This window comes from Eptesicus fuscus, chromosome 1 (genome assembly GCF_027574615.1).
Source record: "Eptesicus fuscus isolate TK198812 chromosome 1, DD_ASM_mEF_20220401, whole genome shotgun sequence".
NCBI lineage: Eukaryota > Metazoa > Chordata > Mammalia > Chiroptera > Vespertilionidae > Eptesicus > Eptesicus fuscus.
In genome coordinates, this window is record NC_072473.1 from 18,342,839 (window position 1) to 18,356,494 (window position 13,656).

The following is a 13,656-nucleotide window of genomic DNA, read 5'->3' on the forward strand; positions in this document are numbered from 1 at the left end:
GTTTCTTTCAATATCCAGCCTTGCTTTTCTCAGACACTTGTTTGCCTGTGGGCTTTTTGTTAGCAGATATTCGGCATTTCAAGGTTCTGTCTGGGAACTTTTCATTATTTTAATAAACATATCCATGTGTCAGATCTTGCAGAATATCTTACAGGAGACAACTAATGAATACAAATACGAAGTCCCCTTGGAGAGTAGAAAACAATAGGCCACATTTCAGTTTTATATTCAAGGAATATAGAATTTATATCCTAACAGCCTTTAAAAGCAAAAAAAAAGTGACCATGTTTCTTATAACATAAGTTGATGTTAAAATCATTCTTAGTATGGGCAAAAAATGAAATAGGATCCCAAGTCAAATTTATAGAAAATATTCCTTTATTAACTTTTGGTCGAGAATATGTTTGTATATTTTCAGAAAACAACTCCGAGACTATGTGGATTCCAGCAACAGAGAGGAATCAACAGGACTACTCCAGCCATGAAGACAGAAGAGAAGCAGTCCAGAGATGGAAGACGCTGATGTGGCCTTCCCATACTAGCAGTTAACAGCTGTGCATCACTGCAGGTTGCCCAGGACCAAACCAGACAGAGTTGGACCTGCATTACCACCATTTGTCCACTATCCAGAACTGAAATGTCATGGCTGACATGTACACATAAGGAACTGTGTGACATTGAAATTGGGTCTCAAAAGAACTGTTGGCCCAGAAAGAAACTCACTACAGACTGATTCATTTGCCTGTCAGCATAACCATTATTGCTTGTCTCATTTTCGGTTCTTATAAGTGTATTTCTAATAGCACATGATCTCATTCATCCAGGGGAAATGATGAACAACATGGACTGATGAACAAGAACAGACCCAGAAACAAGGAGGCATGGATCAGACTGTCGGGCCTCAGAGGGAGGGTAGGGGAGAGTGGGGGTAAAGGGGAGAGATCAACCAAAGGACTTGTGTGCAAGCATATGAGCCTAACCAGCGGTTAAGGACAACAGGGGGGTGGGGGCATGTGTGAGGAGGGGTGTGGGATGGGAATGGGGGGATGAGGACAAATATGTGATACCTTAATCAAAGAAATTAAAAAAAAAAGAAAAAAATCATTGTTAGTAGAAGAGTATATTTTGCAGCACATTTTAAATATGAATAGATCATAAATAAACAATATTCTCCTAACAGAGAATAATTGTATTTTGTTTGCTACTTTCAGAAAGTGTTTTGAGTGGGTATTATAGTAAATACACATACAATAACACTGACCAACAAAGAAAATAACAACTTTCAGATCAATGGGAATATTATATCAGAAAATTCATGCTATAGCAACCAAGCTCAAAATTTCACCTAAAGCACCTTAGAATTTTTATTGCCTAAAGGAAATGTACTCAAGTAAGAAGAGAGGGATTTTTTTCTCCTTGTTATAAGTACCAAGAAGAATTGCTTGGAGAGGTACTTGGGTTTAAAGGGAAAAAATGCCTTCTTATTTAGAGGAGGGAAAATGGACATGTACAACTTTGGGTTATTGGCATTTAATATAGCCTCCATTACACTACTCTCCATTGTGCTTGCTACCAAATTTAACATTTTAATCTTATAGTTATACTTATCTAAATAATCCATGGCTTCTGGTGTGGAATTTTATTATATAGTTTATTTTATTCTATACAATACATATTTTATTTAATATATAATTCTAGAGGCCCAGTGCACAAAATTTGTGCACTGGCGGGGCAGGGGGGCGTCCTTCAGCCTGGCCTGCGCCTTCTTGCAGTCTGGGACCCCCAGTCCTTACAGCTTGGCTCGCTGCTCCTTAGCGCTTCCATGGAAGTGGGAGAGGCTCCCACCATCACTGCTGCACTCCCAGCTGTGAGCCCAGCTTCTGGCTGAGTTGTGCTCCTTCTGTGGGAGTGCACTGACCACCAGGGGGCAGCTCCTGCATTGAGCATCTGCCCCCTCGTAGTCAGTGCACATCATAGTGACTAGTCGTTCTGGTTGTTCCACCATAATGGTCGCTTAGGCTTTTATTATATTAGATGTGCATACTTTACATATTTATATATATATATATATATATATATATATATATATATATATATATATATATTTATGTACTTTATTTTAATCCCCCCTAGGGTAAAATATATCCCAACAATGGCAACCAAAATCCTTGGAAATACTTTTTATATATAATATAACTATAATAAGTTTAACAAAATTATATGCAAACATATTGAGGTATGTGTCACCCTTAAAATTTCAAAGCAAGTAAAAGTATCCAATCTTTTGCAAGTTTCAAAATTGCTTTATTTGTTTCTACATTTTAAAAAAATTGAGGTATAATTTTTTTTTTATTTTGGTTACTGTTTATTATAATTTCTTTTTTTTGTTGTTTTTTTTCCCCCCACATCATAATCAGGGGGGATAATCTCTTCCACATCTACCCATCCCTCTCTCCACCACATCACCACACTGTTGTCTGCATCAATGAGTTATCTTTTTTTTTCCTGAATCTCTCCATCCCCCAACTGTCCCTTCACCCCCACAGCTGTCAGCCTGCTCTCTATCTATGAGTCTGTCTCTATTTTGCTTGTTAGTTCAGTTTGTTCATTAGATTCTACATATGCATGAAATCATATGGTATTTGTTTTTCCATGAGTGGCTTATTTCACTTAGCATACTGTTCTCCAGGTCATCCATGCTGTTGCAAAGAGTAAAATTTTCTTCTTATTTACTGCCATTTACATCCCTTGAGGGGTCCCAGATTGGAGAGGGTACAGGCTGGGCTGAGGGACAACCCCCCTCCGTGCACGAATTTCGTGCACCGGGCCTCTAGTCTATATATATTGCAAAATGATCACTCCATACATGTGGTAAACATCTATCAACACACATAGTTAAAGATTTTTATTCTGCCCTGGCCAGTGTTCCTCAATGGTTAGAGCATTGGCCTGAGCACCGAAGGGTCACAGGTTTGATTCCCAATCAAGGGCATGGACCTGGGTTGCAGGTTTGATCCCCAGTCAGGGTGCGTGCAAGAGACAACCAATCAATGTGTCTCTCTCACATCCATATTTCTCGCTCTCTCCTCCTCCCTCCTTTCCACTCTATCTAAATACCAAAGCAAAAAATATCCCCAGGTGAGGATTAACAAAAAAAAATCTTTTTCTTAATGAAGAGAACTTTTAAAATTTATTCTCCTAGCAACTTTCAAATATGCAATACAGTACAATCTATATATATAAACCCTAATATGCAAATAGACCAAACAGCAGAACAACTGAACAACTGGTCACTATGAGGTGCGCTGACCACCAGGGGGCATGTGTGGAACATGCCAGGCATTGGTAGCAGGCGGCAGAGCACGGAACATGGCAGGTATAGGCCATGACGGGTTGGTGGAGCAGGTGAGCAGGGGTGCCAAACCAAGGTGGGTGCCTGTTGCTGTCATCAGGGCAAGCCTCTGGTGGTTACTGAAAATTCTTTGCTCCTGTGTTCCGGTCCTGCCTGGCACTTGCACCTTCTGCCAGCTTCGGCCCCACTTGCACCCACTGTGGTGCAGGAGCTGCCGCTTGTACCTGCTGCCGGTGCCTGGTGCCTGCCCTAATCGCTCTGTGCTGTCAGTGGGTGTAAGTGGCAGCCATCATCCCTGATTGCCCCTGAGGGCTTCTCCACCTCCCCCTGCTCCTGAGGGGCAATCAAGGCAGCAGCCACCGCTCGCACCCACTGATGGCTCTGGCCCCGCTTGCACCCATGGCTGGCGTGGCCCCAATCACTCTGTGCCATCAGCGGGTGTGAATGGGGCTGGCGCTGTCAGTGCATGGGAGCAGAGGTGGCAGGAGTGGGGCTGCTGGCAGACAGGGGACTGGGGGCCATGGCAGGAGGGGCTGGGTGGGGGCATGGAGGATGGGCCAAACCCTGCCATTGTGCCCACTGCAGCCTCGTGGACCACAGTGCACAAATTTGTGCACTGGGCCCCTAGTCCTATATAATAAAAGCCTAGGTGGTGTTACATCATCGAGCGACATCATCACAAGATGGCTGCCACAAGATGGCCAGCAGGGGAGGGCAGTTGGGGTGACAAGATGGCAGGGGAGGGCAGTTAGAGGCCATGAGGACAGCAGGGGAGGGCAGTTGGGGGCAAGATCAGGTCAGCAGGGGAGGGTAGTTGGGGGCGATCAGGCTGGCAGGCAGAAGCGATTAGGGGCAATCAGGCAGGCAGGCAGGCGAGCAGTTGGGCACCAGCAGTCCTGGATTGTGAGAGGGAAGTCCACAGGGATCAGGCCTAAACTGGCAGTCGGACATCCCCCAAGGGGTCTCAGATTGGAGAGGGTACAGGCCAAGCTGAGGGACAACCCCTCTCCGTGCATGAATTTCATGCATCGGGCCTCTAGTTAGATATAATAGCCATGCTATATATTACATCCCCAGGGTTTATAAGAGGAAGTTTGCAACTTTTGACCACCATTACTCATTTTTCCCACCCCTAACCTCCACATTTGTTTATCCATTCAACCATTAATGACCACTTCGGTTGTTACCATCTTAGGTATTTTAAATTATGCTACAGTTAACATGAGGGTGTAGATATCTTTTTGAATTGGTGTTTTCTCCATATAAATACCCAGAAGTAGAATTGCTGGATCATGTGTTATTTCTATCCTTATATTTTGAGGAGCCTCCACACTTTTCCATAGTGGTTGCACCAGTTTACAATCTATATCTTTGCCAACACTTGTTATCACTTGTGTTTTGATAATAGCCATTCCAATAGGTATGAAATTATATCTTGTTTTGATTTGCATTTCCCTACTGATTGTGATGTTGAACATCTTTTCATGTACCTGTTGGCCAGGTGTTTGTCTTCTTTGGGAAAATGTCTATTTAGTTCCTCTGTCCATTTTTTAATTGGATTGTGGTTTTTATTTTGTTGTTGTTGTTGTTATTGTGTTATATGATTTCTTTATATATTTTGTATGGTAACTGCTTATGAGATATATGATCCTAATATATAAAAGCCCTGGGTCTATCACATCCACAACAATGGGAGGCTCAACCAACCGGAAGTCAGTCTTGCAGTCAGCACTGTGTTGCCATAGTGTCCCATCACTGATTGCTGTGGCTGCAGGCATGGTGACCCAGCACTGACTGCTGAGGGGGCTGTTAATTAGGCCCGGAGAGAGGCCTGAAGAGAGAAGCATGGTCTGATCTGTAGCCTCTGTGGCAGCTGTTGATCAACACTTGCCTCTCTCTTTCACTCTGGGCCTGGCCAGCAGCCGCGTGTCCATTTCTCTCCAGGCCTCCACTGGTGCTGCTGATCAGCCCTGCTTTTCTGATCAGGCCCCATTGATAGGCCCAGAGATGCTGACTGGCATAGAAACCGACCAGTCAGAACCAAATTACTGGCAGAGGAGGGCAGTTGGGGGCAAGATCAGGCCTGTAGGGGAGGGCAGTTAGGGGTGATCAGGCAAGCAGAGGCAGTGAGGGGTGATCAGGCCTGCAGGGGAGGGCAGTTGTGGGTGAGATCAGGCTGGCAGGGGAGGGCAGTTAGGGGCGAGATCAGGCTGGCAGGGGAGGGCAGTTGGAGGCGAGATCAGGCCAGCAGGAGAGGGCAGTTAGGGGGTGATTGGGCAGGCAGAGGCAGTTAAGGGCGATCAGACTGGCAGGGAAGGGCAGTTGGGGGCAATCGGGCCAGCAGGGGGAGCAGTTGGGGGTGAGATCAGGCTAACAGGGGAGGGCTGTTGGGGGCAAGATTAGGCCGGCAGGGGAGGGCAGTTGGGGGGGACCAGGCTTGCAGGGGAGGGCAGTTGGGGGCGACGAGGCTGGCAGGGGAGGGCAGTTGGGGGCGACGAGGCTGGCAGGGGAGGGCAGTTGGGGGCGACCAGGTCAGCAGGGGAGGTCAATTGGGGGTGAGATCAGGCTGGCAGGGGAGGGCAGTTGGGGGCGATCGGGCCAGCAGGGGAGCAGTTAGGTGTTAATCAGGCCGGCAGGGGAGCGGTTAGGGGGTGATCAGGCTGGTAGGCAGAAGTGGTCAGGGGCAATCAGGCAGGCAGGCAGGCGAGCAGGTAGGAGCCAGCAGTCTCGGATTGTGAGAGGGATGTCCGACTGCCGGACATCCCCCGAGTGGTCCCAGATTGGAGAGGGTGCAGGCTGGGCTGAGGGACAACCCCCCAAACCCCGTGCACAAATTTTGTTCACTGGGCCTCTAGTTTAAAAATAGTTTCTCCTATTTATAGATTTCCCAGAATTGCTTGATTGCCAAAGGTGGAAGGGAGTGTATGGCAGGGGTTGGAAGAGAGTCCCTCTAAGAAGAAAGAAACCCAAAGGAGAATCCATTGAGAATAATTGGCCAAGTGATTCTTTATAAATTCAAAAGAAGAACAAAGCAATGTATATGTGCAAAAAATCAATGAAGCCCATCTACCAAAGGCCTCACTGGGGGACATTATTTTGTTTAATTAGCCATTATCCAGGCTGGAGTTCACAGGCTTTTTGGTTCAGATAATAGATATCAAGGTCATAATAATGATAACAGAGTCATCATTCAAAATCAAATTAATATTCACCAAGTTTAGACTCATGTGGAAATTGTAATTATTTTAAAATAAAACTAAAAATATTAAAAATATCTATCTATCTTTCTGTCTATCTATCTATCTATTCATATCTGTATACCAGAGTTCATATACAGTGGAGCACATGCCTAATAGGTTTTCTTCCTTAGGCAGGTCTATAATGAGAAACCAATCTATAACCAAAACACTGATAAGGAAACATGGGATCTGATAAGAGAAGACAGATAATCTTAGAAGTGTCCTTCAGCCATTAGGTAGCTTAAGCACTCTTCCTTATTGGGACCACAAAATTATTTATTAACAAGACTCATTCTCTTCTAGATAGGGTTTGACTGAGTTTGCAAACATATCCTTCTTGAACTCTTCTACTTTATTTTTATTGCTGATCAACTTCCACCCAACCTTTTCTTCGTGTAACTTGATACCTCCATTAAAGTCCCTTAAAATACGCTTAATCAAGACAAGGAGCTATACTAATATATTTTTTAAAAATATTTTTATTGATTTCAGAGAGGAAGGGAGAGGGAGAGAGAGATAGAAACATCAATGATGAGAGATCGGCTGCCCCACACTGGGGATAGAGCCCGCGACCCTGGCATGTGCCCTGACTGGGAATTGAACTATGACTTCCTGGTTCATAGGTAAACGTTCAACCACTGAGCCATGTCAGCTGGACATAAAGAAGTTTTAGATATCCTTACTGGGATTCATTATGGGATTACTTTATAGGTTAAATTTCAGGATCATACTTTATTTCTGAGTTTCATTTTCCCCAATATGCTGTTTAGCAATCCAGTTAAAATGTATCTTGAATGTGATGGCATGTAATGTTTCATGACTTGACTCCTATAGAAGACACACTAACATTCTATTTTAAGAAATGAGAATTGCGGCTTCTGTATCAAATTGGATAAAAATCAACACCTTTCATATCCCAACATCCCTGACTTTAAAATTAGAATACAAATAGAAAGCATTTTTATTTTTATTAAAACCATTAATGTATCCTTCATTTTGAATCTGAATATTTTAAACTAGAGGTCCAGTGCATGAAATCTGTGCACTCGTTGGGGGGGGGGGTGGTCCCTCAGCCCAGCCTGTGCCCTCTCACAGTCCAGGAGCCCTCAGGGAATGTCTGACTGATGGTTTAGGTCTGCTCCCCATGTCGGACATCCTTAGCGCTGCCATGGAGGCAGGAGAGGCTCCAGCTACCACCACTGCACTCGCAGGCCATGAGCCCAGATCAGGGCTTTTGTCTGAGTGGCGCTCCCCCTGTGGGAACGCACTGACCACCAGGGGGCAGCTCCTGCATTAATCATCTGCCCCCTGGTGGTCAGTGTGCATCATAGAGACTGGTCGTTCTGCTGTTTGGTCGATTTGCATATTAGCCTTTTATTATATAGGATATTTAAGTAATGACTCCACTCCACAAATATGAGTAATAGAAAGAGGAAGAAACATATCAGGAGTTATTCAGTTCATATCTTGGAAAAATAATAGCAATAAAGTCCTGGTAGTGTTGCAGAAGTTATATATATTTTTTTGCATGTAACAGCAATCATATTTTAGTTGGTACTCATGGACATGAATTGAAAGAATTGAAATGGATATAATACTTTCATCTATTATTCAGCAAGCTATCAAATGAGGTGTTATGACTTACAGTGAGCAACTTCAACCTATCATTCTTGCCAATCTAAAAATCTGATTAAATGTCAAGCAAGTGCAATGTGAATGTGCATTCCAGAAATGTTCTAAATAAATAGAAATGGCTGTTTCTTTAGCTCTTCTGATTTAAACACTGCTTTTTTGAGACACCAATTTATTAGAACTCAGATGGGCACTGATACCTCTAAGTGACAATAACGTAATTTCAAATGATGAGTTTACCTGACAATCAGGTTCCTTTTCCCATTCATCCCTTTTCATTATGCTCAATCATACTATCTTTTGGCTTCTACAACACACTTTACAAGCCAAGATATGTTGAACTTTTGAGCATTTACATGTGTCTCCCTCCGACTACATACTTGCACCCAGATCTCTGATGACTCAATCACCTGGAGAATTCACAGGGCTAGAAGATCTGCTTCCAATGTCGCTCACTTCTATGGATGCCTATTTGGTGCTGGCGATTTCCTCTCTACAATGGCCTCTCAACAGTGATGCTTCAGTGTTTTCAAAACATGGAGGCCAGTTTCTCCCAGAGTGAACAATCCAAGGAAAGAGCCACACAGAAGCTATGCCTTTCATGATGTAGCCTTGGAAGTCACATAGGATGACTTCCACTATATTCTGTATTTTAGACATGATCACTTAAGAGCATCCTACAGTAAAGGGGAAGGGAATTAGACTCCACCTATTGATAGGAAGAGTGTCAAAAATTTGCATCATATTTGAAAACCACCACACTAAGGCTCATGATTCTCTTTGAATAGTTACTCCTTAGTTAACACAACAGGCATTGTATTGCTCAGAAAATGAATACAATAATAATGGCACTAATAAACATTAAATAGCAATATATATTTGAATGATCCTTTTTCCTTTAAATATGTGATTTTATATACTCCTCTGAAATTTTGTTATTGAGGAATAATTTGTATACAACATTTTATTAGTTTCAGGTGTACAAATAATGATTCGATATTACAAAATAATCACCACAATAACTCTAGTCTGTCACCACGCATAGTTGTAGAATGTTTTTTCTCATGATGAAAACTTTTAGGATTTGCTCTCTTAGCAACTTCCAAATGTGCAATACAATATTATTAACTTTAGCTACCATGCAGTACATTACATATGGAATTGTTTGTTTTATAACTGGAAGTTTGTTCCTTTTCACTCCCTTCACCCATTTCCTGCCTCTGGCAACCACCAATCTGTTCTCTGTATTTATGAGCTTGGGCCTATCCATTCATCCATTGGTGGAAAGACACTTAGGTTGTTTCCATATTTTGGCTACTGTAAATTATGTAGCAGTAAACATGCGATATCTTTTCGAGTTAGTGTTTTCTTTATATAAATACCCAGAAATGGAATTGCTGGATCATGTGATAGTTCTATTCTTACATTTTGAGGAACCTCCATATTGTTTCCCATTGTAGCTGTACCAGTTTACAGTCCCACCAATAGTGTATGAAGGTCCCTTTATTCTATATCCTTGCCAACATTTACTTTTATCTTTTTGATAATAGGCATTCTAATAGGTCTGAGATGATATCTCATTGTGGCTTTGATTTGCAGTACCCTGCTGATTAGTGATGTTGAGCATCTTTCCATGTACCTGTTGGACGTGTGTACATTTTCTTTGGAAAAATGTCCATTCAGATCCTCTGCCCATTTTTAAATTGGATATTTGTTTACTTGCCATTGAGTCAGATGAATTTTGGATTTAATGCCTTATTAGATATATACTTTATAAATACAGAGTAGTACAAAAGTAGGTTTATAGTTATAATATTATATTAAATAATATAATAATAATAAATAATAATACAAGAATAAACTCTGTATTTTGCATACTCACGAATATAAATCTACTTTTGCCTCACCCTGTATGTTCTCCCATTCAGTAGGGTTCCTTTTCATTTTTTGGATTTTTTATTTTTTTGCTGTATATGCTGTGAATTTTTAAATTTAGTTTTATTGTGTATATTATTTCAAGTCTTTTCAAAAGAAAGTTTTCTCCAATTTTATGAAGAAGTATACAGAAAAACATAATTCACTTTCAAATTGATATGTAGCAATCAGTAAAATGACACATACACTGAGTGGCCAGATTATTATGATCTCTGAACGCATAATAATCTGGCCACTTGGTGTATATCCTATATAATAAAAGGCTAATATGCAAATTGTCCCCTCGACCAGGAGTTTGACCAGCAGGCAGGCCAGCCAACCGCCCATGTTCCCACCCCCTGGTCAAGCTGGCCAGACCCCACCCATGCAAGAATTCATGCACCAGGCCTCGAATGCACACACACACACACACACACACACACACACACACACACACATACACACTGAGTGGCCAGATTATTATGCGTTCAGAGATCATAATAATCTGGCCACTCAGTGTATATTCTGTTAAGTTCTAGAGTGGTAACTATAGATACATATGAATATTATTTCACTTTAAAAGTTCATTAGCAACATGTTTAACTGTATTTTTTATAAGATTCATGCAACTACATTTCACTTTACCCAATTAATTAAAGTAGAAATTATATTCAAATTTTAGGACCTCCTTTAATTTTCAAAGATTTCTATAAAACAGTGAAAAGGAGAAGAGAGATGCTATAACATGTAGAAGTATACATATTATTTCTGTGTTTAAATAACTTAATAACAGTGACTCAAATTAATGCCTTAACTGATTGGTTGAATATTATTGCACTTATCCAAAACTCTTAGTCTTTAAAAAACTAATTTGATACATAATTATTGAAAACGTAGAAGATAAAATTATTTATCATTGACTTCTTGTGTTCAAGTGAGACAAATGTTTTCCAGTGCCCCTAAATTACCTATAGTTAATTAACTCTTAAAAGCAATAAAACAGAGTCTCTTTTTCAAGCATATGTACAAAACTCTAGAGATTATAAGCATTATCATCATCCACTACTTTAAATATTCATACTATGGGTACATATATTTCCTGTAGATATATTCAGTTACACGTAAGAATAAATGTTTAAAATTACTAAAATTATTTCTGTTCTTCAGCTGGAAAAATTCTGTTATATCACCAGCTGCATTTTGACACAGTGCATAACCTATTATTCTGTATAATTAAGAGTAAAAGTGTATTTTAATAATATCTATTAAGTGTGATTATTTTGTTAACCTAAAATTTAATGTTGAGAAAGGAGAACAAAGTTGGAGGAATCACAATACCAGCTATCAAGTGATACTACAAAGCCACTGAAATCAAAACAGCCTGGTACTGTCACAAGAACAAGTATATCAATCAATGGAACAGAAGAGAAGCCCTAGAAATCAACCCAAGCCTTTATGGTCAATTAATATTTGACAAAGGATGCAAGAGCATGCAATGGAGTCAAGGCAATCTCTTCAATAAATTGGGAAAATTGGATAGATACATGCAAAAAAGTGAAACTAGACCACCAACTTACACCATACATAAGAATAAACTCAAAATGGATAAAAGACTTAAACATGAGCCGTGTAACCATAAAAACCTAGAAGAAGTCATAGGCAGCAAAATCTTAGACATCTCTCTTAGCAATATGTTTGCCGATACGTCTCCTAGGACAAAGAAAACTAAGGAGAAAATAAACAAATACCTCAAAACAAAAAGCATCTGCAGAACAAAAGAAACTATCAACAATATCAAAAGAGAGCCCACTGTATGGAAGAACATATTTGGCAATGATACATCTGATAAAGGGTTAATATCCAAAATATATAAGGAACTCATACAACTTCACAAAAGGAAGACGAACAATTCAAATAAAAAAATGGGCAAAGGACCTAAATAGACACTTCACCAAAGGGGACATACAGATGGCCAAGAGACATATGAAAAAATATTTCAAGTCACTGATCATCAGAGAGATGTAAATTAAAACGACAATGAGGTATCACCTCATACCTGTCAGAATGGCTACTATCAATAAAACAATAAACAACAAGTGCTGGCGAGAATGTGGAGAAAAAGAAACCCTCGTGTACTGCTGGTGGGAATGCAGACTGCTGCAGCCACTGTGGAGAACAGTATGCAGTTTCCTCAAAAAGTTAAAAATGGAACTGCCATTTGACCCAGTGATCCCACTTCTAGAAATACATCCTAAGAAACCCAAAACACCAATCAGAAAGGATATATGCACCCCCATGTTCATAGCAATACAATATACAATAGTTAAGATCTGGAAACAGGTGAAGTGCCCATCAGTGGATGAGTGGTTAAAAAGCTGTGGTACATTTACACCATTGGATACTATGCAGCAGTACAAAAGAAGGATATTTTACCCTTTGAGACAGCATGGAGGGACTTGGAGGGTATTATGCTAAATGAAATAAGCCAGTCAGAGAAAGACAAGTATCACAAGATCACACTTATATGTGGTATCTAGTGAATAAAATAAACTGATGAATAAAATAGATCCAGTGACATAGAAGCATGGAACAAACTGTGGAATCTCAGAAGGAAGGCAGGGGTGGGTGGATGAGAAGAGAACAACCCAAGAACTTGCATGCATATATGCATAACCCAGAGACACAGACAATAGGGTGGTAAAGGCCTGGGGCAGGGACAGGCTAGAAGAGGTCAATGGGGCAAAAAGGGGACATATGTAATACTTTCAACAATAAAGATGAAAAAACAAACAAACAAAAAGAAAAAAAAAGCACTTATCTTCCTCCCTTTAAAGACATGTAAAAGAGAAATATTTCATAATTCTGTTTGTATAATGTGTCTTATTATGTCAGCCAGCATAAGCAAGTCACTTCCCTCAGAGAATCAGTATTTCTTTAACTGAAGATATCAAATCCTCATCTTTATTGATAGATCTAAATTTCATCTCCCAGGAAACTGATTAAAGATGAATCATCAGAAAATCATTAAACTTCAAATAGACAAAGAATGTAAATAATAGGTCTACAATAGGAACTCTTATAAGGAAGGAGAATAAGAATAGCATTAGAGCAATAGTCCTTTTCATTTACAACTATTTTGTTTCATTTATTTCAGAACTGTGTATACTCTCAGGGATAATGACTAAGCAAGTACATCAATAAATGGGAAATTCCACTCCTGACAATTTATTTTTATACAAGTTTAAAGTATATACATGCATGTATATGTATACATACACAGATATATAATTTTAGTCTTTAATTTTATAAATTATGGACTGGGCAGTACTTGAATTACCAGTTTCATGTAGTAGAAATGGAGTCTCCAAAATATAACAGTTATATATGTTTAGCTTTTTCTTCATTGTTTTAGAAATGGGAAGGAAAAAAGGACTGCATCTTTTCTTGAAAAAGTAAGGCATGTGTGCTGGCAAGGTAGAGAAACAAATCCATTTTAGTTTCTATGATTAAAAATGACTG